Source organism: Phascolarctos cinereus, unplaced genomic scaffold (assembly GCF_003287225.1).
Source record: "Phascolarctos cinereus isolate Bilbo 61053 unplaced genomic scaffold, phaCin_HiC Scaffold_1;HRSCAF=81, whole genome shotgun sequence".
NCBI classification, from domain to species: domain Eukaryota; kingdom Metazoa; phylum Chordata; class Mammalia; order Diprotodontia; family Phascolarctidae; genus Phascolarctos; species Phascolarctos cinereus.
In genome coordinates, this window is record NW_027555514.1 from 61,508,592 (window position 1) to 61,534,446 (window position 25,855).

Here is a 25,855-nt window from a genome sequence, read left to right on the forward strand (position 1 = left end):
ACTGCTCATTAGAATATAAGCTTCTTGAAGTCAGGGATTTTTTTTAGGCCTTTCCTTGTATCCCCAGTACTTAGCATAGCACCTGCCATATAGTAAGCTCTTTAAAATGCTTATTGATTGACTGAGATATAAGTTCTTGAGGATAGGGACTATTTTCATTTTTGTCTTTGAATACCCAGCTCCTTAACACAAGGCCCAGCATGTTCTTATGGCATAATAATTGCTTGTTGAATTGAATTGAATTCAGTGGTACAAATGGGAGGGACAGAATATAAAATTCCCTATAAAACAAATATGGAATGAGGAAGACAGATATCCTTGAAATGAGCAAGGGGAATTGTGATTCTCTAGACCCTGAGAGAGCTGTGCGAGATTATGGGAACATGACAGGATAAGTCCTAAGAAGTAGGACTATAGTAGTTATATTTTTGAACTGTGAAAGATGGTTATGGATTCTGGAGTTGGAGCATTAGTCTCCTGGGAAAGGGAATGACTGCCATCTGTAGAAGCTTGTAGGCAGAATGGTTCAAGGGAAAGGCCCCTGTTAGGGAGCTGCAACCCACAAGCAAAAAAAGACTTAAAATGTCAAGCCATCAGGACAACATTAAGAAAGCCAAGGTAACAGTTGACCCAGAAGACCAGTTTCTTCTTAATTAAGAAGTAGAGCTGGCCCTTACTTAAGGAGAAACAAGGTTGGCCTGGTTGGGGCTGATGGAGGTAATACATTGACTTAAAGTCATACCAACAGCAATTGGCTAATGTTGTATTCTTTCCCCGGAGCAAGTTTTATTGGGAGGAAGAGAAAGACACCTGAGGCATAGAGGAGGCCCTGGGAAGGAAAGGAAAGAGGGAGGAGATTAAAGAAGTCAAGCTTTAGCATTGATTATTTTGCTTTGGGTAATCTATGGTGGACCTATTACCCTACAAAGTCATCCAAGAAGGAAAGGGAGAAAACTTCAGGAATTCTGCCTTTCTAGGAAGGATAGTGCAAAGATGGAAGGAAAAGAGTCAGAGGTCCCAAGTTAGAGTCAGAGATTGGAATCAGAAGTCTGTTAACTTATGATATCTCAGTTTCCTTATCTGTAAAATTGTGGAGGGGCCAGGGTGGGTGGAATTGGACCAGATGTACTTCGAAGTCCCTTCTGGCTCTACCTCTATGGTGTTTAAGATTTTCTCCAGACCAAAGTTTCCTTATACGTAAAATGTTAAGTTTGAACCAGGGACCTTCGGATGTCCTCCCTACCATCCTGTGATCTACTGAAAAGTGTCTGAGGTGTGAGCTATTGTGTGAGAGATACTGCTCCTCAGATAACCAGATGAAGAAGAGAAATCCCCAGTTCAACCAGTTCTTCCAGGCCTCCGATGGGCATTGTTATTGTAAGGGATACAGATATGAGTTCTATTTGTTCTCAAATCCTAGGAAAAAAGCCTATTAATGCTTTCAACCTTGTGGATCCAGATTGATAAGGGAAGTTGGTGGTTGTATCTTGCATAGAGGTGGTTATCAGATATATATATTTATATGTATTCCCAGATTATGTGGGTAGAGGCAAACCAGAAAAGTGAGGCACTTCCTTCCCCTACCCAAATGAACTCACTTTAGTGTCAGAAGGTAATCTCTGACACCAGTGTTAGAAGGGCTAGACTCATACTATTGAACAGGGCCTACTGAAAGACATAAAGATCTATGTAAATTTTCAAATTAATTTCAACAAGTGTTTATTAAGATTTTCTTGTATTCCAGATATCACATTAGGTGCTAGAGATAAAAAAGAAAACCAAATAGAAATAATGCCTGCCTTCAAGGAGCTTTCATTCTATTGGAGGGAAACAATGTGTATACATATAAGTAATCAAATGAATGAATGCATAGCGTTTTTGAGTGTTTGCAGTGTGCCGAATACTGTGCTAAATCTGGAGATGTGAGTGCAAAAGAAAAGACAGTTTCTGCCCTTAAAGAGTTTACAATGTAATGGAAGAGACAACATACATAGGGTAGTGGTGGCCAGAGAGGTTCACTCATCCTGAAAGTTATTGGGATCATAAGTGATGCCAAAGGGGAAGGAAATGGGCATAACCTATCTAAGAATAATGTCCAAATGTGGGCCAGGAGAGGCTGTCACCAGTCATAACACAAGATTCAATGGAAGAAATGTATGATAATAATAGCGAACATTTACAAAGCACCTGCTACATGCCAGACACTGTGCTAAGGACTTTACAAATATTTCAAAGTAATTTCTTAGAGTGAGGGAAGGATACTGGTCATCTTCAAGCTACTTCAATTTGGGATGAGATATCTTTTAAATCTTAAATGCTTGGGTGTGCACTATGATATATTACTGTAATGTGTAAATGCTGATGCACTTAATTTAATTTAATTTAATCTAGAAAGAGTTGTATTGGCTGGTAACCTGAACATTTAACCAAAATATTGGCTTGAGATGTCTATAAATCACAAAGGCTCAGGGTTCATGGTGACTTTATTGGTTATTTATTATCTGGTTTAATTATCATGGGCTAGGAATGATGTTTGGCCCCCAAAATTGTCTCAAGCATTTTGGCAGAAATGGTTGCAATAATAATAAACAATATTAAAAATTATAAATAATTTATTATAATTAAAATAATAAATAATAAAACTAGGGCTCTCCATCATCTCTCAACATGAAATTTTCTTCCATGTCAAGACCCTCATGAGAATTCCTGCTTATTTATTCTTGAAGATCTTGCTTCATGGGAGCTAAAAGAAATAAGACGTGTTTGCCTCTTCCTTCCTCTTTGCCTTTGAACAGTTAATTTCCATTTAATTTAACAAACAATAAACACAATATGTGAATCACAGTGCTCTGTTCTGGAAATACAAAGATAAAATGGTAGTTGCTCTCAAGGGCCTTACTTTCTACTGTGTGGATGCTATAACATATACAAAAATAAATATAGGACAAGCTTTTGTACACATATAATAAACATAAATTTTGCATTTTACATTTTTTCCCCTTTCTGAATAAAGACCTCAATATCTTTTTCAAATATTTGACCTTTATTGCAACAACCAACCAAATTCCCCCTTTCCCAATGGGAACTGAAGATGGACTGAACAGATTTAGCCTTTTCCCAAGTTCCATAGAGATTGCTTCCATTCTTATACCAGCACATCCTACTTTAGATGTAGTATTGGGACAAGTTTAGGTTCCTTAGCCCCAGCCCTTCAAGGTTCCTTATCTTCAAGGGGCAATGATCTCATCAGTACACCTCCTTTTTCCTGCCTTACCCACCTCTCACCCCTGAACAGACTGATCTCTGGACCTTGTCTCTGACGTCTTTGAGTATTTTTTGATTCTCTAGGATGGCTTTCATTTTCTTTCCTTGCCACCAAAATATTTATTTATTTGCAGTGGAAAGAGACCTGAATCTGGAGTCAAGAGGAGCAGGTTTAGAATCCTTACTACCTCTGTGATCCTAAGCAAGTCATCTATCTCACTTTCCTCACTTGAGAAATTAAAGGACAGGAGCAGATGACATCTGAAGTCACTCTCAGCTCTAAATCTATGATACTGTGATCCAAAACACTAAATAATTGCTATGTCCAGTGCATTTTGTATTGCCCTGTTAAACCTGGATCTAAGAATCTAGCATACTGCTATGACTAGAGCTAAATGGTCCTCAGTTTCTCATCTGTAAAATGAAGTGGTTGGAATAGTTGGCCTGGGAGGTCTCTTCTGACTTAGATCTAGCATTTTCCGATTCTGAGCAATAATGATACTGAGTTACAATCTCATTCTGGCATTATATAGACCGTATCCCTCTGAGGATCAAAGTACTGTCTCATGTAATCTCATACTGCCCTTTCCTCCAACCATCCTCCCACTGTCCCGATAGCATCCCTCTGAAGTAGGCCTGTGAGTAGAGTGTACACATGTGCTCATGTGGTGTTAGAGAGCTACTTACCCTTTTTCAAAAGGTAAAGCCAGCTTCAAACCATATGGTTGTCTTTGTTGCAGAGAAAACTGCACAGATGCAAAGTCTGTCAGTTAAACCTATCTTGGCAGGAAGGGGCTGACCATCAGCAAATAGCTGGCGAGGAGTCATGGCAGAGATTGCTTCAGCCCAAGAGCCCAAGAATCAGTCAGATAGTCCCATTCCAACGAGGCCTCTAGGAAGTTTGAGTGATGATACTTGGATAAATCGGTCATTGTCTTTATGTACAGATGAAGGTTTCCCTCCTCTGTCACTGGGCCATGACTATCCTGGCAGCCTAGCCTGACTAGGTCAAGAAAATACAGCTCTTCCTCTCACCTTATTGATTATTGGCAGCATCTCCCACCTCAATATTGAGCAGATGACTGTTGTTTCGTGAATGCTCTAAGACAACTTCATCTCTAATGTGACCTTTTTTTTTTCTGGTGGGGCGATGGCAAAGCCTGTATCGTGGACTTTGGTAGGTCAGACACCCACCTTTTGTGGTGCTCACAAATGCTTTTAAAAACTCCCAATTGAAAGCAGTTGCTAATAAAGTTATCACGGTTTGCTACATGTTCAGGCTGCTGGACTTAAATATATTTGTGAACCACAGTAGAAAAGTTTCTCCTCTTGGAAAGACCAGAGTCTATTATAAAAGTGGCACATTCTAATGTCAATTTTCTGCCTGAATAAAAATGAATGATTAAGCATTGCTGTAGGCAAACTTGTCATTACAACAGAAGACTTTTTGCTGGGATAAATAACTCTAAAACCATATAATTTCTTTTTGCTGGAAGTATGTAAAACTAAAGTCCAAGCTCTTTAGAAATATTTTTTTATCCAGGCTTCCATATATTTGTGGTTTAATATGTGGAAGTGAAATATGTGTATTTGTATTTGAATAAATATCATTAGAGATGTAACCTCTATATAGTAACAGTGTGATCTCCCATCTGTGAAAAGCAGGTCCATGCTATGCATTCCAGATAATTATTTTTTAATGGAAATATTGTCTGGATGCGAGGAAAGAGTAAATTCTGTACAGTACAGTGAAATTGATTATTCATCTGAACAAGTACATTTTGCATTTGCTGAGGTTGCACATAATGGCACAACCACGAGAGCCTGTCAGCTGTGTGAACTTACAGAAATCTGAAGTGCCATCATTTAGGTAGCAGAGAGGGAATATGTGTAGGTCAGGGGTGAGGAACCTATGGCCTTAAGGCCACATGTGGCCTTCTAGGTCCTTAAGTGAGGCCTTTTTGATTGAATCCAAATTTTACAGAACAAATCCTTTTCACATTCAGCCTTAAGGCCTCAGGTTCCCCACCCCTGTTCTAGGTCAAGGGTTCTTAACTTGGAGTCTATAGATAGCTTTCAGGGGGCTTGTGAACTTGGATGGGGAAGAAATACATCCTGATTTTCACTAACCTCTAACTGAAATTTAGCATTTCCTTCAGTTATGATTTTTTTTGTGTGTGAGGCAATCAGGGTTAAGTGACTTGCCCAGGGTCACACAGCTAGTAAATGTCAAATATCTGCGACTGGATTTGAACTCAGGTCCTCCTGACTCCAAGGCTAGAGCTTTATCCACTATGCCAACTAGCTGCCCCCAGTTATGAATTTTTAAAAAAAGCATTATTCTGAAAAGGGATGTGTCTATAGGTTTCACCAGACTGCTGTCAAAGAGGTCCATAACATACAAAAGGAGATGAATAAATCTTGGTCTTATAAAAGATGCAGAATAGGAGCCTTTTTTTTTCTCTCTTAGTAAATTCCCTTGAGATCCTGGATACAGTAATTTCCTGGTACTCAACTAATCTGAGTTTCAAATTCCACATTTTGAAATGTTGACAATAAAAAAATGATCTGGGCATTCTTCTCTGGAAATTCTTTTCCTAATATTTCATCATTTTCATTTGCAGTGATGCCATTCATTGTCATTATTATTTTTTATCAAAAGTATCACCAAATTGTATATGCCTACTGCCTACTTATTTTCATTTGTGCCTTCGAATATTCATTCTTGTGGATGAGATGTTTAAGCACACAATACATCCATTCAATTCAGCTGGCATTTATTAAACTCATACTCTTGTCAGCCCTGTCATTAGGGAAGCTGCCATCACTATGGCCAGGGTGGGGATTTAGTGCTAAAGCAGGGAAGGCAATAGAACAGGGACAGATGGGCTGTATTAGACCACCCTTGTGGCTGTGGAAGAATTTTTCAGCAAATTGGAGGCAGAAGGACCTGTTACCCATTTATGGTAGGACTTCATTAAATTTTTCTTGAGGGCTACTTTAGTTGCATCCCACATATTTTGGTGTGTTGTTTCAGTATTACAATTTTCTTTAAAATCATAACAATAATTTTTTTGTAGGAGGATTAGCATTGTTTTGACTAGACCTGTGATTTTATAAGAATAGAAATTTCCTTATGGGGAAGTTCTTATAACAATGACAGTCTATACCTTTTCTACCCCTTATAGGCTTGGAGAGTTACCTGGGGCTCTAAGATTGCCAGTAGGTGTTGAAGGCAAGACTTGAACCCAGCTCACCTGTATACCTTGAACTTAGTCATATCATGGGGGCTGATCGTTGCCTTCCAGTATTTTAAGTGCCATGATAGAAAAGGGATTGTGTGTTTTTTTTTCTTTTTGACCACAGAAGAAACAGAAGCAGTAGCAGTGGGTGGAAGTTACAAAGAGACATATTTAGGCTTGAAATAAGGAAGTTTTATGATAATCGTAGCTAAAAATTAGAGCTATCCAGAAGTGGAATGGATAGGACATGGTAGATTTCCTCCCATAAGAGGAATTCAGGCAAATGCTGGATGACCACTTGTTGGATATGTTGTAAAGGAGATTCTTGGTCAGATTTGGGTTAAACGAAGTGGCTACTATGATTCCTTCCAACTCAGGAATTTTATGAATTTATGAGTCTGATCTGTCCTCTACACCTTATTCCTCTCTTGCCTCCATCTGAAAATGTGGGGAGGTTGAATGAGATAATCTCCATGGTGCCATACCTCTTCAAGTCTGCAATTCAATTTTTTTCCTCCGCCTTCAAATTTATTTAAAAACTCTGAGATAATTGCTGTTTCCTCTCCTTGCTCACCCTTTGTTCTTTCATTGTCCCTCAGGTGGGACATCTAAAAGGCTATAGTTTTTTCTCCTTTTCCCACACTTGAAAGCTGTGTATCTCAGGATCCTCTCAGTTCCTCCTTTCCCCTGATATCTATATTGGTTCCATTATCAAAAACACTGATTCACAAAAGAGGGTTTATATTGTGGAGGGAGGAGTGCTGGATGTGGATTCTGAGGTCTTGGACCACTCATTTCTTTCATTCCCTGACACTTGCTTCTTATGTACTTTCAAACTCCCATCCAGTATATTCAAGATTGTACAGATAAACTCCAGGGTTTTCTCTCCTGTTCATGGTAATGAATTTATTAATTATTCTTTTTGTTATTGTTGTTGTTTTCTTAAGGACCCTCAGATGAAGTATGATTTTCAAAGGGAGATTGCTTTGGTTCTTTCTCTGCTCACTCCAGATATAGTATTTATGGATCATTCTACCATAGCCACATTACCACCACCACCACCACCACCACCAATTTCTTCCTTTTCCTTTATTTGAGTAACCATTTTCACAGCTCATTCAAAGAATTCATGTTTTAGTTCTCTCCCCTTCCAAATTCCTCTCTTAATTTTGTTTGATATTCCTTTTAGAGTTTTGGTCCATAAGTGTTCCCTTTCAAATCTTTTGATGGCCCTCAGAATTTGAAAGGTGAGTTTAAAAACATAATATTACTGTCTCTTCCTTGAATCATGCAAATATTGATTTATCTACTTGATCTTTTCATGATATATGGCCTTGACTAACTTTCTTATGTTTTTTTGTGTAGGTCAAAATTCTCTTCCATAAAAATGATTCTGATTCCGTCCCTTTGCTGGCTAAGCTCAGCTTTGCAGGATAAATTATTTGAAGGATATAGATTGATTTCCTTTGCTTTTTCTAATATCTCTTCTTTCATTTATTATAGGTAAGGAATAATCTTGGATAAAATTCAGACTAGTTTTCCTTGTTATATGAAGGTTTTTCTACTGGCTGCTTGTAAAATCTGTTGTTTAATATTAATGTTCTAGAGTTTGGCCACAATATTTATGGGTTAACAGAACTAAGGGTTTTTCTTATTTAGTGATCTACAGATTCACCTCCTCTGTACTTTGCTTTCTGTTTCAGTACTTCTGGGTAATTTTCCTGCATGATTTCCTGAAGTGTATGGTATTAATGCTATTGTTTTTAATGGAAAAGTAATAATTCTCAGCTTTTTCTTGCCCTATTCTGCCTTCAAATTTACTTACCTTGTCTTGCAGATATCTGTCTTGGTTGTTTATCCAATCTTATTGCCTTTCAATTTATTCTGACATTCCTTCTTCCAGATATGCATTCTTGAATTCCAAATATATAGATTCAGAGAATCTACTGTTTTTTGAGAATATTTTCATAAATTGTTGTGTTATCTATTCTCCTGATTATCTTTTTCATTTCTTCTTTGAGAACTTTAATATCTTTTCTTATTTTCAAGCTGATTTCTTCTTCTTTTTTTTGGTTGACTTTCTATATCATCCAGAATTGCCTTGAGATTTTTCTATTGCTATTCCTGGTGGTGTTGATATTGTTCTTGTGATGTGTTTTTGTTTGTTTTTTTCTAAAGTTTTCACAATGATTTATTTTATTCTCCAACATTTATTCATTGTTCTGGGTTCTTTTTTTGTTTTGTTTTGTTTTACTTTTTTTCAGTTTTTCTAACGAATTCTTTGAGTTTCTCCTCGTGATTAATTTTTTTCTATCTCCTCTTTGTTGATTTTATTTTCTTTTTTTTGGCACAGCACTTATAATTTTGATGGGATGAAGGGAAGCTGAGTGTAGAAATTACCTCTCCCTCAGTCATCTTGCCAGAATTCCCTACTGGCCAATTTAACTAGGCTGGCCAATTTTTTTTCTTCTTTTAGGTGGTTTGACTACAGAGTGAGAAAAAAAAAACCCAGGTGAACCAGTCGCCAGGGATTTGAGGGATCCTGCTTTATTCTCTGGCTTTCCTGGAGACAAATTTTCCTTGTGAAGGTGCATCTTTTTTTATTTTCTCCAGTTTAACTGGCAAGGAGACAGTTTGAGGAGAGAGTGTAATTTGCATGTCTCTTCTCTGAATTTCTGGTGTGTCTGCTATCCTATGATGGGTCTTAGTATGACATCAGTCAGGAAAGGCAGTTTCCTGGTAAGGGATAAGTCTGTGATGATAATGACCTATAGCTACATTTCTGATACTCTTTCTCCATTACTCAACCTAGTATTCTAAACCAGGGTCTGGGTCTACAGACCCCAAAGGAGATCGATCATGAGGACAACCCTTAGTTGTTAAGCTATAGCTAAAATTTAACATTTCCTTCAATTGTGAACATAGGTAAGAAAACATTATTCTGAGAGGGACATATGATTTTTAAAAGTTAAGAACCTTTGTCCTTAAGGCATTTTTGAAAGTTAGGTATAACAATTACATATGAGACACTGTGCTCAGCACAGAATATAAAATGATAAATGTATCATGAATCCCTCAAGAAATTGCACTTCAGTGATTGGGAGGATAAGTATATAAGTACTGATGATTTAACAAAAGTGAAATTAGTCCAAAATAGATATCTAGAGTGTTTTGAGAAAGGTGAAGAGAGAGAGATCATCTTCACCTGAGGAGGATCTTGAAGGAAGGGAGAGATTTCAACAAATTGAGTTGGGATGGTGGTGGTGGTGAAGTGTACTCCAATCATGGGGATGGCATGAGTAAAGATGCAGAGATGAGGAAGGATGGGATGAAAATGGAGGGGTACAGAATATTACAGTTTAGCTCAAATACAGGACATCTGAAAGGGAGTAATTTTAGATAAAGCTGGACTGTTAGATTGGAATAGGGTTTTAGAAAATGCTAAATACCAAGAGTTAAAAGTTTAAGTTTTATTCAGAAAGCGTTCAGTCATCAAGTGTTTATTAAGTGCCTACTTTATGCCAAGGACTGTACTAAGCACCAGAGATGCAAAGAAAGGCAAAAGACAGTCCCTACTTTGAAACAGTCCACAATATAATGAGACAGCAAACATGTAAATGACTATGTACAAGATATATACGGGATAAATTGGAGATAATCAGTACAGGAAAGACATTAACATTAATGGGGAATCAGACAAAGAGGAAGTCCTTGAAAGTATTTTTTAGTTGAGAAGTGATGAAATTAGATCAGTGTATTAGGAAGATTACTCAGGCGATGGTATGGAAGATAGATTGGAAAGGAAGTAGACTTTGACAAGAAGACCAGTGAAGAGTTTAGAAGAATAGGCTGAGAGTGAAGAAATTAATGCCTATAGGGTTTTAACAGTGGAAATAGAGAATGAGATGTGTGAGTTGTGAAGGTTGAAATGGCGGGATGATTGGGTGCAGCAGGATGTGGGAGGGGATAGAATCAAAGATGGCCTTAAGGTTATGAGGCTGAGTGACTGGGATGATGGCAGTGCCATTATCAGAAATAGAGAAGCTAGAAAGCAAATTTGGAGAAGATAATAATGCCTCGGTCTTATATTTGAAGGTTGCACGTAAGATTTGCCAATTTCCCCCCTATTTTGTAACAAATGGAAGGTTATATTGATCCCATTTATCTTGATCTAAGCAAACCAATAAATGTTATGGATTGAATCTGGTGTACCCTGTAGACAACTTGCTATTGTTAGCATTTTTTTTTCATGGAATGATGGAAGCCCCAAATGCCAAATATGTTTCTATCCTCTCTTATTTAGCTTTTCTGGGAAGAAAAAGTCTGTTCTTGTCTCCAGACCTTTTAAATTATGTACTTGTCTTTTTTTTGGTGACTGCTATTTTGAGAGAAATTTACCAGGGCTCTGCTCCTTCTCCTTAACTCAGTAGAAAGACTATAGACACTGATGATCAAAGGAAGGAAAGTGAAGAAAGTAGAACCCTTGAACTTCATGCTAATGTAGGCAGTGAAAAGATGGTGGTTTCGAAGGGGATGGGATTCTAGTATTGAGTCTTCTATTAACTAGCTGTGTTAGTGTGAAAATTACCTTTGGCAAGCCATGTCATCTCTCTTGGTTTCAAGAGAGACCAGGAGGGGAGAAGGGGATAAGTATTTATTTATTAAGCACCTCTTGTGTGCCAGATACTGTGCTAAATGCTTTATGAATATTATCTCATTTGATCCTCACAACAGCCCTGGGTGGGGGTAGATGCTGTTATTATCCCCATTTTACAGATGAGGGAATTGAGGCAAACAGGTTCAGTGACTTCAGGGTCACACTCAAAGTAATTATCTGGGGTCAGATTGGAATTCAGATCTGCCTGACTCCAAGCCCAGCACTCTATCCATTTAACCATGTACTTTTATTTATACATAAAATGAAAAGATTAAACTTTGTGATATTCAAGATCATTTTCAGTTCTAAAATTCAAAGCTTCTCTAAATGGATCTTGCGAAGTTTTGTGGAAGTGGATGCAGAAAGAAGGAAATTGAAATATGTTATTATTCCTGCTAAGACAACTAACCATTCCTATAGCCCATTATTTGTTTGTTTGTTTGTTTTTTAAACAGAATCCACACAGAGGACAAAAGTCAGTCCTAGAATTGCATAGGATCACAAATTAGAGCTGGAAGGGATTTTAGAGGCCATCATTTCCAATTCCTTATTTTATGATGAGGAAACTGAAGCTCAGAGAGGCTTAGTGTCTTGTTTCAGTTCATACAGGTGCAGAATCAGAATTCAAACCTAGATCCTCTGACTCCAAACCCAGGTTCCCCTTCCACTACCATGGCCCACCTCCCAGGATTCCACTCGGTTGGGCTTGTCTACAACTTTTGGGGGTGGAGTACCTACATATGTGTCCTAACTAGTATTATTCTCAGCAAGAATTTAGAAAATTTCACATATTCCACACATTTGTGTTATATGAGGGGCCTCAATGCTTCTAGACAATCCTTCTATGCTTCCTTTACTGTTTCTCATCTCATTTCCCAAAACATCAGCTCCCAAATGTTTCCCACCTGGCTTGCCCCTAACTTGCCTCCACTTCCCCATGCCCCCAACAAACTCATAGCTGCTGATGTAATCTTGTACTTTCCTGAGAAAATGAAAGCTTTTGAATGGAAGCTTTTGTAGCCCCTCTCCTCCATTTCTCAAAACTTCTCAGCCTGTATATGCATCCTCTCTAGCTTCCCTCTGGTTCATTAAAAGGCCTAGCATTTCTTCTTATTCAAACAAATTCCTCTGCCATCATCCTTTATGTGATGACCATGGAGATCCCTTTCAGCTCTGAACCTATGATCCATTATCCAAAACTGAATTTATTCTTTACCTCTTCCTTCTGACTTCACTGTGTATGTCAGTGACAGCAATATTTACCCTATCTCCTTTTAAAAAAATTCTTCCTTTTCCTTCACCTTTTATATCTCGTCTGTTACCAGGTCCCATTGATTCCAGACTTGCAATTTTTCTTTCTTCTTTTCTACTTCAACCATCAACATTTATCACATAGACCCTTCACCCTCCTAATGCTATCTGTGCACGTCACTGTTCACACACACACACACACACACACACACACACACACACCCATTTAGGACTTAGGATCATGGTTCTAGAGCCATTTAGTCTAATCTCTTCATTTTACAGATGTTAGCAGCTTATCCAAGGTTATAAAAAAGAACCCTGAGAAATAGGCTGTGAAACCAGAACCTCTGACTTAAAAGCCTTTCTACTGCTTAGCACTTCTTATAGAAAACACTTACATGTTATTTTGTACCCCTTTAATGAAAATGTTTTTTAATATCACATATAATGGTTAATTATATTTGTGGCTTATTATGCTCATAAAAATATATATTTCTACATCTGTCTGTCTATCTATTTTGCTATCTGTCTTCAGCTCTAAGTTCTTAAAGGCAATACTAGCAGATCAAAAGCTGTGGTACATCTTACTAAACCAGAAAGTGTGGACTCAGTGATTAATTCAGATATTGTGATTCAGAGGACCAGCCTAGCTAGATTCAGAGAATGGCATTGACTAATTTGGGCATAGGGTGGTGATTTTTTTGACTTCAAGATTTTGAAGATCTTCACTGGAGGGAAAAATATATGAAGCAATGAAATCATGAATCTCATTATAATATAGTTTATCTATAGCTGCTTTTTATATTACAGGTACATATATATCACCTGGTCTCCTAGCACAAATCTGTCAGATTTCACCCAAATATCAGACTCTGATCTCTGACAGATTGGGTTCAATCTTGAGAATCTCTTTCTTGTAAATATATTATCTATGACACAGAGTTCCCCATAGAATGAATGTCATAATGTGACTTGAGTCTTTCTCTTTGGGCCCCTCTAGGCCCCTGCAAGCATCATAGTAACAAGTATATTAAACAGAGAAGCAGATTCATTAAAGAACATTAAAGCAAAGCAAATCTAGCTCCCTTCAGCTTAGCTCCATCCTCATTGCCTGCTCAATCACCATCCCCTACAAATTCCTAGAACTTATTTGCGAAGTCTCTGAGTTGTGAGTATAATTTTGGCTATGTAGCAAACACAGGTAGACCATCTGGCAGGCTTAGTACCTCTCTCAAACTTTAGTACAGGGGTTCTTGACCTGGTCTATGGATAGATTTCAGGATGTCCTTGAATGTAGATGGAACAAAAAATACATCTTTATTTTCACTAACCTTTGGTTTCCGTTATAATTGTATATATCTTATCTTCTGCACATAGGCTTCACTAGACTTCTCAGAAGAGTTGTGATGTAAAAAGTTAAGAACCCCTGCCTAATGGGTCGTTGGTCTCCAGGGAACTGCAGAAGTCTTCTTACTCAATGCTTACAAATCTTTACACATCTTCACTTTCACACTCTACATAGTGAAAGAAATCTATACTAGATTCCCAGAGCACTCATTCTGACCAGGGAGTTTCTCAGTGTTTGCCTGGTAAGCAAGTCCTGGTTCTTTGTGGTCACTAACCAAGAACGTTGCTCTGTGCATGCATCTCCAGTCTCCTCTCTTCCACAAGGGAGGCAGAAATGCTGCCCAGATGCTTTCAGAGCATGGTAGTTCAAATACTTTGAGCACAAGCCTGCTAAACAACTATAAAAAGTTTAGATTGAGCACTCAGAAATCAAGTTTGCAACCCTAGCTCTACCACTAGATATTTGTATGGACTTGAAAAATTAATTTAACTTCTCTGGCTTTCATTTTCTCAACTACAAATTGAGAGGGTTAGATTTGATGAACTCCAAGGTCCATTCCATCTCTGAAATCTCATGATTCTAAGAATATTAAAAATGCCACACTTGGTTAAGATAGTGATCCATCCAGTGCAGTGTCGGTCTGATGTTAGCTTGAAGGGATAGTTTGCCTTCAACAACTTCAACCTCAAGTGCCCTTATCATCCCTTAATTGCCTGTTTTGGATTTATCATCCATGAGCCTATCTAAACTCTTTCAAGATTTATTTATATTTTTAGTTCTTTGGGGTAATGAGTTCCACTAGTCTAATTCTAGCTTATAAGACATTATTTCCTTTTTTTCTCTTTTTTTCCCCTTAATCTTAATGTGCAAAAAGACAAAAGTAGGAGAGGAAAATTATAAAAACTAAGTTTAAGTGAAAGGATTCAGAGATCTCTAATTCTGTAGTTGGGGATGATAGAGATTGGGAGAGAGAAGACAACCCATGTTGGAACAGATTTTTAGACTTGTCAGTCAGTCAGTCAATGAACATTTATTAAATGCCTATGTGCCAGGCACTCTGCTAAGTGTCCCCAAAGGGAAAGGTGAAATTCCAAGTGAAGAATGCCATCTCCAGCAGACATGACTCGAAGTGTTCCAGAATTCCCAACCTACGTAGGGGCTGATCACCGTATTAACCCTGGTCCCATTTGAAATTTTGAATCAGCTTATTATGTTTTGGCTGGGGAAATGCTTCTCCAACTTTAATCAATCAATCAGCCAGCATTTCTTAAGTGCCTCCTCTGGGTCAGGCACCATACTGAGCCCTGGAGCTTTATTAGAAAGTCATGGGAGATGGGATTTGTTTTGCTGAAATTCATTTTATAGCCAACTTTGATGGAACTCCTTTGCAGTGCAAGGAATATATTGGGTTTTTTTTTTAATTTCTGATCTTGGGCTTCCTTTTGGAATACCTTCCTCCTAAGGAAAAAATAATAAGCAGAGAACATTTTTAGCTTCTTCATTAATTCCCCCATAGCCTAGCTAGCCATCTATCATGTTGTGTTTACTTTCTTAGAAAATCATTGAACTGCATTTCTTATTGGACTTATCCGATTTTTAATAACTGTCCCTTGCTTTTTTCACTAGACTGCTAATGTGCATGGTTAGGGGTAGATACTGACCTTGTGATTTCATTGTCATGGGGAACTCCCACATGAGTAAACTCCCTCCATCAACATAGGCCATCACCTTCTCTGCAGCTTACAGGGTGAGTGAGTTACCTAGAACACTAAAAGGTTGAGTAACTCCAGAGTACTAGGCCCAGAATGTTTCAGAGGTAAGACTTGAGCCCTGTTCTCCATCTACTTCATCATGCTGCCCCTCTTTTGAGTGACCCATATGTTTAAAAAAATAGCAGCTGTACATTTTATACTGCTCAGGTTACCACCTCTGTCTACTTTCTTGGGACTTTCTAATGACCCATCACTGCTGTCAAGGTTGTCATATTTCCAGAATTCTATCACAGTCATTTTATAAGATCAAAACCATTTTTGAACATATAGCCATAACAGCAAATTTCCATCCATGTCATTCAGTAAGCAAGAATTTATTAACAACAACGGCCTATGATGTGACAGGCACTGTACTAGGTGTTGGAGATACAAAGAAAAGAATAAAATATCTCCACTCTCTTAAAGTTTAAAAAATAAGTGGGGAGTAGGGAGTATTGTTTCCTCATGCTGGGCTTGAGAATAACATGGTTATGTAGAGCTAACTCAGGAGCTTTAGTTAAGGCATGAATTGCGTATTCTGATTTTCTCCTTCCTTAAAACTATATTGAGTTTGAAGACTTTTATGCACCATACTGACATTTAATGCAAATATTCCTAAAGGCAGCTATCTTCACCATAGTTAATATACCTAAAAGAGGTAATGATCTCAGCATGTTTCAGTATTTTATTAAGAATATTCAATTTCATTTCAGACCTCTGTATCTTAGGACAAAATTTGCTTTAGAAATATCCTTATGTAAGATACTTCATGTATTATTTTGAACATTTTGAGAACATTACTATAGGATCCCCAACTTAAATGTTATCCATCTTTGAATAAAAGTTATTTGATTACCCAGAATACTGAATCCTGGGCGTGTGTGATGAAATCTATTAATCCGCACTCTTGGATCATGAGAATGTATTTATTAGTACCCATGGAAATTTTGCAATTTCATATTAAGTAATTATAATTTCCATTTGGAGAATATTTATAGATTTCAATGGACAGAGTCTCCTGTCCTGTAAAAGTTGCATTTTTGCTTAAAATACAGAAATTAAAGTTCTCTTGGGCAGCTTTTCTATAAACCATGTTGACTAAAACTTTTAATTTAGGTGTAATTGACATTGCATTATGAAGTAGGCTTTTGCAATCTCCTTCTTTCTAGTTGGCAAATATTCATTACAATGCATGCCAAAGAAAGAAAGCTCTCTACATAAATGATGAATGTGACAGTGTTGATGTTGGTGGTAGAGGATAAGGCAAGATCTTGATAGCATCTTCATTAAGGCACACGTTTTCCACGATGTCTTGTCAACCTCACATGGAGGCCCTACATGAACCATGCTGCTTGGGGACAGACAATTCAGCAGCAGCATCAATAGTAAATGGAGAAAAGAAAAACTCAATAACACAGATATCATCTCAGTCAAGAAGCCAGAAATGACCTCTGCTTTTGTTTTGTGTGTGTGTGTGTGTTTGTATTTTTTTTTTTAGCCTGGCAGAAAACGATTATATGAAGCCTAAGTTGAAAAGGCAGCTTGGCCTCAAACTGTGTGAGAAGGTGAATCAGATCAGGTGAGATCAATTTATTAAATTCAGACCTGATTTATAATTAAACAATACATTTTTCAAATAGCATTGTTTGGGAGGAGAGGGAATTTTATTTCCAAAATTGCATCTGCCTCAAGTAATGCATATAGAGAAGAATCTTGTTTTGGTTAACTAGTCTTTCCTTGCATCTATTTATAATTCTCACCTATAATTGCTCACGTATCATCTATCTTTTTCTCATTTTATTTCTAAAGAATTTTTTGTGTTCTAGACAGAGATGTAACTAGAAATTTTTGCTTTTTGTTTTTGTGCAAATAGCTCAAACAATACTGGGCAAACGGCACAAAAGATGCTTTGGAGAGGCCAAGGGGTGGGATGTGGTTGGGGTGCTAGGCAGCTGCAGGATGGGAAGGAGCTTCCTTAGAAGGCAGTAGGGTTTTCAAAGGAAGAAACATATACCACCTGGTACTTCCTTTTAAAAAATAATTATTAATTAATTCATTAATAATTCATTAATTAATCAACAGACATTTATCAAGCAGGTACCATGAACCAGGCATGATGTTAGGTGCTAGGGATACAAAAACAAAAACTATTAATTAGGTGGTGTATTCTCTTGTTTGTAAACTAGTGAAGTACTTCAAGTGCTATTAATACCTTCTAAATTCAACAGGCCCATGGGAGGCCCCAGTACCCCTCCCCTAGGCACAGCTGTTGTCCTAGGAAAGGATTCATCATGTTCCATTGTTCCACTGGTATAAAAATAATAGTTCATACTTACATAAAACTCTGAAATTTACAAAGTACTTTGTTCATGGATATGCACAATAGGTAATACAAGTGGGATCATTTCCATTTTACAGACAAAGAAATTGAGGCTCAGAGAGGTTAAGGAGTTTACACATGGCCACCAACTAGTATGGGTCAGGGCCGAGATTCGAACTTAGTTCAATGCATTCTACTAAATTGGGCTCCATCTCCATGGCATCACTGAAACCAATGTCTCTGTTGATGAGACATAAACCTATTCATTGCAGAAGCAAATCCAAGGTTGGATCTGCTAAATTAAATTATCACCCATTAAAATTTGTAAAATTATGCAAAAAGGGTCATGCTTTTTGCATTAGTATGCAGTCTTTTATACATACTTAGGAAATGAATATATTAGTACAGAATCCAAAAACAATTAGTGAATGCTAGAATACATTTAGGTAATCTGTCTATTGCAAAATAATAAATAGCAGAAAGCAGAATTAAACTATCTTGAGCACTTTTTAAATATTTATGGCATTTTGTAATCCCAACGGTTAGGGCCCAATGATGATAAACAACATAACATGTCTTTACCTATTTTGTAAGCTGCTTTAATTTTGCTAAATTGCTGGAAAGGGATTCACTGTGGTTGCTAAAGACTTTTTCCCCCTTAAAAGTCTAGTTGATGAAAAAAAAAATCCTGTTCTCTAAGACTGATGCCAGAGCCGGGGAGGCTTCCTCTCTATTGATAAGATTCTACTCATTGCTTTCCACCATTTTGGATGTGTGTGGGGATTTATCCACCTGCAGCCTAATCTAATCACCTTTCACTTCAGTGACTTCAGGGGAAATTTTGTAAGAGAAAAAGCAAGAATTTTGGGCACTAAATCCCCATTGCTCTTAATAGAAGATGTTTGCTTGAATTGCTGCATAATGCTCAGAATTTGTATGACTAAATATCGTCCACTTCTGTTGGAAGGGAAAAGCAAAATGCAATGGTTTTTCATTTACTTTAAATTATATTTTCATATGTCATTAAAAATAATCTTTGTCTATGATCTTTTCCTGGATTTTACTTTTCTGAAAACACTTTATCACTTTGAAAGAACAAAGGATAAATGTTAAGAAGTACTGGCCACAACTATGGCTTGTTGTTTGTTTTAACCTAATTCTTTTGTGTCCACTCTTCTACTAATCTTTTTTATGTGTGCCACCTTTTTTGTGACCTTCAGTGCTGTCATTATCTTTATAGAATCAAAGAGCTACTAGAGAGAATCTCCAAGGCTGTCTAATCCAACCCGTGTCAGGCCAAGAATCCTCTCTACAATATTCCCACAAGTGATCATCTAGTCTCTACTGGAAGACCTCCAGTGAGGGATAATCTACTGTCTTCACTATGGGCCATTCCATTTTGGAATACCTTTAATTGTTCAGCAACATTTCCTTAATCTTCCTTTATGTGATATACCCACTAACTGTTCTCTATTGAGTCCCCAAGGGTCAAGTACATCAAATTGAATAGCTCTTCCATGCGACAGCCCCTCCTATATTTGAAGATCATGACCATGGCACTGCTAAGTCCTTTACCTTTCATGTTAAATGCTCATAGTTCCTTCAGCAAATCCTTGTGACATTCTCCAGTCCTCCATCTTGGTAACCCTTTATGAAGTGCTTAAGCTTGTCTATGCCTTTCTTGAAATATGGTGTCCAGAAGTGAACACGGTGAACTCTAGAGGCGCACTACCCAGGTAGTATCTGAGAACTGTTATATCTGAGAACTATCATCACTCTACATGCTTGGCATCTCAGTGTCTCCTAGGATTGCATTAGTATTTTTGTCTTTCTTTTGCACTGTTGACTCATATTGAACTTGTAAGGTCTACTAAAACCCCATGATCTTTTTCGTGCAAACTGAAGTCTAGCCATGCAGCCTCTCAACATCTTGTATTTGGGAAGTTGATTTTTTGAACTGAGGTGTAGGATTCTACGTTGGCCTTGTTGAATTTCCTCTTATTTATTTTGGCTCATCATTCTAGTCTGTCAAAGTCTTTTCAGATCTGGACTCTCTCACCCAGTGTGTTCATTATTCCTTCAAGCTTTTAGAGGCAGCTGGGTGGTACAGTAGAAATTGTGCTGGTCTCAGAATGAGGAATACTTGCATTTAAATCCTGCTTCAGAGACTTACTTAGTTCAGCCTAAATGGGGCTATTAATAGCACCTATTCCCCAGTGTTATTGCAGGGAGATAACATGGTAAAGCATTTCGTAAACCCTAAAGGAATGTGACAGTATTAGCTATTATTTTTTATTGTTGTTGTTTGTGATTTGTGGTGTCTACAAATTTTATAAATGTGCCTCTTTTTACCCAGGTCATTGATAAAAATGTAGAATAGCACAGGACCCCAGGCATATCCTTCATACATTCCATTAGAGACTTTATTACAAGTTGACATAGATTCATTAAGGATTACTCTTGGGTATATTCACCAGCCATTTATCAATACCATCATCTACATTGGGCAGTCATGGTTGCTCAAGCCTAGAGGTCCTTGCTGCTGGGGACACTGAGGCTGGTGGATCACTTGAACTTGAGAGTTCTAAGCTTCAGTGAGCTAAACAGATTGAGTGTCTGCACTAAGTCTAGTATTAGGAAGTGAGAGCTGCTAGACTGCCAAAGAAGCAGAGAATTGATGCAGGCCCAAAAAACATAGTGCGCTCAAGCTTGGCCTGTGAGTGGCTGCTGTGCATCCATACTGGATGTAACAGAGAGACCCAGGCTCAAAAACAAAACAAAGCATTGACAAAGAGAATTTTTCAAGTGTCTCACTGACACCCAGGTATAATATTACATCGATGGCATTCTTCTGATCTATCAGTCTGCCCTGTCAAAAGAGAAAATGAGGATGATCAAGCAGGAGCTGTTCCCCAATAAAGCCATATTGGATCTTTCACCTTTCTAAGTGTTTGCAAGTCTTCTCCTTAATAATATGTTCTAGGATTTTGGCCAGTAATTGGAATCAAGCTCACTGGCCTAGAATCATAGGTGCCCCCTTTCTATCTATTTCGAAAGTTGAGATAACATTTTCCCTTTTTTTCTCTCTCTCTTTCCCATGCCTTGTTCCCTCTCCATGATTTTTCAAACATCAACAACAGCAGCTAAGCAGTCACATCTGGCGGTTGTTTCAGTTTTCTGGAATCCAAATGGTCCAGTGATTTGGACTCCTTGAGGACAACTGGAGGCTGAGCATCTACCTTTTCACTTCTCTTGGGTTTCCAAATACGTGCTGACCACTCTGTCTTATCATTTCTAATCCAAAGTTCAGTTTTTGGAATCAAAGCAAAATATGAATTGGGTCATTAAATTTCCTCACCATCCTTCATTACCATCATTCTGTCTGCCCCAAGCAATAATCTTGTCCTTTCTGCCGCATCCCAATATAGCTAAAAACAAAGCAAAACCAAGGCATGTGCGCGTGCGCACACACACACACGCACACACACACACACACACACAATCCTATTCTATTGGTCTTAACAATTATTACTAGCCTTAGTTCATTAAGGGCTTTACCTGTCCTGACAAAATTTTATGAGATCATGCTTTTATTTTTAAATCCATCCTTAGGCACTTGCCCCTGCTTCTTCTCTCTTCAAAACATCTTTAATATATGAAATAATTGTTGAGTTCTGAGTGCATCCACATTAGACTCATTAGACAGCCCCCTCTTTTTACCCTCATCTGAATAATTTTTGTCTAAATCTTCATAATCTCAATATTGGGAGCTTATATTGTCCTTCTTGAGCTGTCTTCCCTCTCAAAATAGTAGGACATGAGGTCCTATCCAGTTTTCTCTAAATTCTTTGATATATGCTCCCCCCAAATATATGATGCATGTAGAATTCTTCTCTATTGATCATAACCTCTGTGATGGGGCAGCCAAGAGCAAAAAGTTTACAGTATTCCCTTTTATATACCTGGCCCATACGGTTTCAGTTACTCCATTTATATTTAGGTAAAACAGTTTCAGAGGGCAGGGTGAGAAGGAGAAGGTGCATTGGACCGGGAGTCAAGAGGCCCAAGTTCTAGTCCTGAGTGCCAGAGACTAGCCATGTGGCCTTGAGCAAATCACTGAGCCTCTATGAATCTCAGTTTTCACATCTGTAAAATAGCGATGAAAATCCTTGTGTTGTTAATTCCCTAGCATTGTTATGAGGTTCAAATAATATAAAGAGTTCTGTCCTTGTGAAGTACCATATAAATGTCAGTTGCCATCATTAAGTTCTTCCTGATTGAAGGTAGAGGGCTATCCCCCATCTCTACTTGCTATAACTCTACTGCTTCTTTCCCCCCTTCTCAAAGATACAAGCTGGGGCAATTTTATAGGTGGCTGGTGAAACAGAATACTTTGCATGGAAGGTACAGCTAGCTACTCAATTCTTTGAAGTTTTATAGCATTTTTACCCTTGTTTAATCTACTATCTTAAATTATTTTTTAAAATCACTTGAAAATTTGGACTTTCTAAGCGGAGTCTTGCTGGAATTTCCCTGACCTATGAAAATAATAATTGGTACAGGAGGAACAGGTCTAGGGTGGCAAAGGGGAGGGAGCAGTGAAAAATCCCAATAAAATGAAAGGATTCATAGCAGACAGTTTATAGGGGTTCATATTATTTAATTGTGACCTTATACTAGCTACAGGTTATCTACCTACTCTCCTTACATCCTTCCTTGCATGAAATGCTTTTTGTCAATATGGATCTTTAGATGAGCTCAGTTCTGTTTACTTGGTTTTGAATTGGCCGACTCTTCAAAATCTCTTAGGAATTAGACTTGATGTGGTATGTAAGAGTCTGGACCTAGTGCAGATTTCAGTGCAACAGCCTCTCTGCTCTCTTTCTGCTCAGTCATTTTCCCCCAGAAAAGACTGTCTTGTCTTCTCTGCTCTCCTGTTCCCTCCCCCCCCCCAAAAAAAACCTTCCAAATAGAAACATTTTTCCTTCTATAGGCCCCAAAGCTATCTCCCCCTTAGATCATAGATCTGGGACTGGAAGAAACCTTACAAGCCATCTCTGAAAGTTGCCTTACTCAGGCCCCATCATACGCTGATGACTCCTTGTTCCAAACGGTCCCCTGAATCATACCCTATAAGTCAAACCCTTGGATGGATAGAGCCTTAACGTTCTTTTCCTGTGGGGCCCAGCCTCATGGCCTTGACCAACAGGCCCTTTGGGGCCTATCTGCCTATATGTTGACTTCGTAGCTTCTCATCCCTGACTAATTTGGAACCTATATACCTATGCTGGGTCTGTCCCAACTAAGATCATAGAACTGCTTGATCAGCAGACACTGTACGCTTTCCTGTTGTTCTCAGCTATGATCCCATTTTCACTTTCCAGTCTCATGCATGAGTTCTTAGCTCTGCTTGGGACTATTATTAGACATAGAAATAAGACCTGTGATTTCCCTGTGAATTCACAGGGAGCTCCTTCTATCAACGCAGTTGAATGACTTCTCTGCTATTTATAGACTTAGAGCCACTGAGGCAGGGACTTGAACCAGTGGTCTTCCTGGCTTTAAGAATGGCTCCGTGCACCATACGACACTGTTTCTTATGGCTTATTACTATTACGTGATTGTTTGGGGTTGCTTTTTATCACGGTTACAGCTGGGCATAGTTACATGTTATTTTCAGATTATTCTAGCTTACGGTCTGGCACATGTAAGTATTTAATAAAAGCTCATTGATCGATTGAGTGGGTAAGTCTCACCCCTGAATGATTAGGCAAGACCATTTCACCAATTTTCATCTCTTAGTGTTGGCTTCTGTGGTCAGAACAAAAAATTAAACCTTTCTAGCAAGTTTATATTTAACATCAAATCAAAGACCTGTATTCCTTGAATTTTCTAAGATAATAGATCACAGTAAATAAGCTAACACTAGGTGATAGGAATCTATTAATGAAGTTGGCATCTGGCCACCTGTTCTTTATCAAGCACATAAGTGAGTAAGAGCCTTCGGACAAATAAACTCCATTTTCTAGACCAATCTTCAGTCTACACATTCTTATGAGCAAAATTATTTTTCAAGGTAGCAAGGCCTCTGTCTCTCAAGTCAGCGGTTTGGTGTCTTGGGAAAAATAAAATTCAGCTACCATAATGCATAATTTCCCGCTTTTCCAGTTGCCTCTTTCATTATCCTCTCAGAGTCATTAATGTATATGAAGCAGTCATAGTAATTGTTCCAGCACATTTGTCCTTCATTACTGGCTTCCTGTTTGTTTCTAGTAGCTGGAATGTCACTTATACCGTCTCTTGGAATGACAGAGGGCCTGACACCTGCTGCTTTCCCCGGGACACTAATGGCCTTCGACCTCTTCTTGTATTTATTAATTCTAGCATTGCTTAGTCCACCGCCTGGAAATTTAACTTAAAAGGGAATCATTTTTGGACCGTCACCCTTGCGACCTTCTAGCCTCTTCTATCACTCTGGCCCGGCCATTCTGTTCTTGTATGATTGTTTAAGCTACAGGGGGTGGCAGGAAACATTTCTCCTTTCTCAAACCAAGGGATCTAAATATTTCTAGGGGCTTAGCTTTTGTTATGTATTCACCACATCTCACAAATTAAAATGTCATGATCATGAATGGTCAACAAATCAGTAAACATTTATATGCTGACCTACTTTGTGTTAGATAATATGCTAGGTGCTGAGGATATACAGACATAAATGAAATACTCTCAGTCCTGAATATGCTTTCATTTTATCAGAAGAGATATTATATATATACATATATATATGTATATATATATATGTATATATATATATGTATATATATATATGTATATGTATATAGTTAAGGATATCCAACACAGATACAAAATAGGTAGAAGGTAATTTGGTGGGGAGGGCACTAGCATCTGGGGGATGAGAAAGACTTCCTTTAGAAGAAGGTATTTGAGCTGAAACTAGGTACTCTTAGTTGGAAGAAATGGGACCAACCTCACATACAAAAAAAGAAAACATGAATACAGGAAGAAAAACTGAATAAAGACATTTTTCTTGTTCAAGTGGTTCAAGAAAAACTCAAGGTAGAATGAAGAAGTTGGGAGAGCCTGTATACAATTGGCCCTGTATAATTTGGCTTATCCCTCATTCTCATTAGTCCGGAGGACTCCTGAGTAGACTATAGGATTTGTCTTTCACATAACTCATAGGGCTGTCTAATGGGCTTTAGGTGGGTCTAGAGATGCTAGGACAGACTGGAGATATGGGCTTTATATAAGATGGACCCCTTAATCTTCAAAGTATCCTTAGGATCCACCTGTCCCCTCTGGGGTTTCTGAACCAGGCCCACACTTTAAAGCTGGAAAGATAATTTATTTCTTAATAGATTAATCCATCAAAAAGCATTTATTAAATACCTATTATATACCAGATATTGTGTTAGGTGAGAGGGATACAAATACAAAAATGAAATCCTGTCCCTTAAGAAGTTTTTATCCTATGATTAGATGTGAGATGATAAGGTAAAATCTCTCATTATTCACTCCCTCCTGATCACTATTAACAAGCTTACAGGATTGTTCCTGGAGTGTCCAATGGTTGTCATATGGCAATGGCATGCCATATGGCAAGTGGAATGCCATTGATCAAGAAACAGGAATACACACACACATATATATATATATATATATGTGTATATGTGTGTATATATGTATGTGTGTATATACATACCTACAAATTATTACTCTTTATTTTGTTTCCAGATATTTTAGTGAGCCTCTTTTTCCTACCTTTATTTCTATAGCACACTGGACCACAAGGGGCCACTACTGTCAGTAGCCCAATCTTACTCTAACTAAGAATGAGGTCTTGTCCATCCTACAGGTTATGTGTACTCCACTGAACACCAGGTGGCGCTCCAGTGAAACACCAATCTCTAGGGTTTCTAGAGAATGAAGACCTCTGTCCTGTAACTCAGTCCCTTTCTAGGGAGCAGGTGCTTATCTTATTAGTTTCAGGGGTGTGGCCAT